Below are 2,676 nucleotides of genomic sequence, written 5' to 3'. Positions count from 1 at the left end.
AAGTCTGCAAGCTTTGGGTAATGTCAAACATCATAAGAAACAAAACGTAAATTATGTCAAGTGCTTCATACTTGCATACCCAGCACTCATGGGGATGGGTAGGTGGAATTTCTTTGAGTTCTTGACTAGCCTGGGCCACAATATGAAACCCTGTCCCAGCAAACGTATCAGTGCATGTAATCCTTTATTGAAATATTTTTACCTTTATTTCCTGTTGGGGGCTGCACACATACTTAGGGTGGAGACCGCAGGACAACTTGAGGAAATTAGTTTTCTCCTTCCACTATGTTAGTCCCAGGAATCAATCTCAGGCACTGAAGCTTTGCAGCAAGCACCTTTTCCTACAGAGCCGTTTCACTGGAATGCCCATGGATCCTTCAGTAAAGTTGTTACAAGCATAAAGACCTAAGATAGATGGCCAGAATTCATGGGAAACTGCCAGGCATGGTGGCGTGGACTTGTTTTCCTAGGTCTGGGGTGGTAAAATCAGGCAGGTCCCTGTGTCTTTCTGGTCTGCCAGTCTAGTCTTCTTGGCATGTTCCTGGCCAGTGAAAGCCACTGTCTCAAAAAATGTCAATGCCATCTGACTAGTGGTATCTAAAGTTCTCTGAAATGTACACGCAGACACATACACATGTGCATGCCCTCATCACATACATGTGCCAACAAACACATTCACACACAGATATACTGATGCCAGACATGATGGCACATCCCAGTAATCTCAGTTCTCCTGAGGTGGCTGTAGGAGGACCGGTAGTTCTAAGTCAGCTACATAGCCAGTTTGGGGACAATCAGAAGTACATGATAGCATTTTTCAAAAAAAAGTCCGCTTCAGAAGAGAAATGATCAGGACATAGCCTACTTATATAGCTAGGAATGAGGCACATGGCAAGAATGACAAGGAAGCAGTCCTCTTAGCTTGGTAAAATGATGGTAGGAGCTTCTAGAGTTCACTCAGCTCTGTCTTGCTTTAGGAGTGCAGTGCAAGACCAGTGCAGGCAACCCGAAGTGCCACAGCCAGAACAGTGTATCCGCTACAGCTACTGGAGTGTCCTCACAGTGCCAGGGAGTGGGGAGGGGGCACAACACAGCTGACAAGGGCTTGATGGATGCCATCTAGCCAAGCTCTTGGTTCAGTGAAAAGCTTTCTCAAAAAAGGAAGTGTGCAGTATATAAAGATAGCAGAAGTTAACCCGTCCTCCACATGTACACACGTGGGGAGTCCGCCTGCATGCAGACATGCACACACACAACATACGGAGCTACTGAGGAAGACATCCAAAGTCAACAGTTGGGTTCCTGTAGTGCACGCACCTGAAAGTGTTCCACACACATCTGGGTGCATACACACACTACACAAATATGTTGACTCCTGGTCTCCACATACATTGAGTATACACACACACACACACACACACACACACACACATGAAAAAGTTTCTACTCAAATTGTTAAAGTGATCTGAATGAAGGGTATCAAACTTTATGTAAAATGAAATTAGAGTTGAGTGTCTCTCGAGACTCTTGGGCCCTTTTCTCTTTTTTCCCCTTCAGTTAAATCCTTAATCCCAGCACTTGCAGGTTGAGGAGGAAATTGTTGAGTTTAAGTCCAGTTTACAGAATGAGACCCTGCCTCTAAAAACAATTACCAACCCACCTTTCTTAATAAACCCCAACAGAGAGAGAGGGAGAGAGAGAGAGAGAGAGAGAGGAGGAAAGGAGGGAGGGAGAGGGAAACTTCAAAGAGAAACATTTTGAAATACCATAAAGCTAAGATGAATAGCAACAATTTAGTTCTCAGTTCTTTAGTATTTGGATTTAGTACCTGAAACGCATTTGGAAAAGGCAAGCAAAGTACTGAGCCTATCAGTAGTGAGACAGGGTCTCACTACGTAGTGTTGGCTGAACTGGATTACAGACATGCTCCATTACATTGAAAAAACTGTGTGTGTGTGTGTACACACAATTTGAGAGAGGCTCTCACTCTGTATGTAGTGCAGGCTGGCTTGAATTCATGGTAATCCTTCTGCCTCAGCCCCTGAATCCCAGGATTACAGACATAAGCTACCTCACCTTTTGCAAATCTCTTGTTGTTAAAAGGTCCACGATGGTGAAATTCCAATACCATTCTTTGTAAAGAAGAAAGTTGTGGTAATCTTGACAGATGCTGAATCTGAGCAACTGGGACTCTCTTTCCCCTTATTTCCTCCAAGTACTTCAGCTTTTTGCTCCAAATACGTAACAGAAATTTTATAATCAACCTACAGTGACAGTAATAAGATTGGTAGAATGGGTAGGTATAGGTGAAGAGCGAAGCCTCCGTTACAGTGATGGCCCGTGGGCCTAAAAGCCAGAGGTTGTGGAGCCCAGGGTCCCCACCGCCGTCGGCAGGGCCTAGCGCAGGAGAGGCATCAATCTCCACGGTTGGGAAGCTCAGGTTTGCTCTCGCTGCAGCTCCGGTAACTCTGAACGGAAGCGGCCCCTCCCCGCCCTGCTGCCGGACGCCTAGCCAATCAGTGCGCCCCGCCAATCAGCGCGTCGGGCCAATCAGTGTGTTTTCTCCGGCGGCGCCCGGCGCCTAGCTGACGCGCGAGGCCAACCCGCTCCCCGCCGCCCTTGGGCGACGGCCCCTCCCGCGCTTGCCGGGCCCGTTAGCTGCGCGCCGCGCCTCTT

This window comes from Microtus ochrogaster, unplaced genomic scaffold (assembly GCF_000317375.1).
Source record: "Microtus ochrogaster isolate Prairie Vole_2 unplaced genomic scaffold, MicOch1.0 UNK27, whole genome shotgun sequence".
NCBI lineage: Eukaryota > Metazoa > Chordata > Mammalia > Rodentia > Cricetidae > Microtus > Microtus ochrogaster.
The sequence above is the reverse complement of the archived record's forward strand: the minus strand, read 5'-3'. Positions refer to the sequence as shown.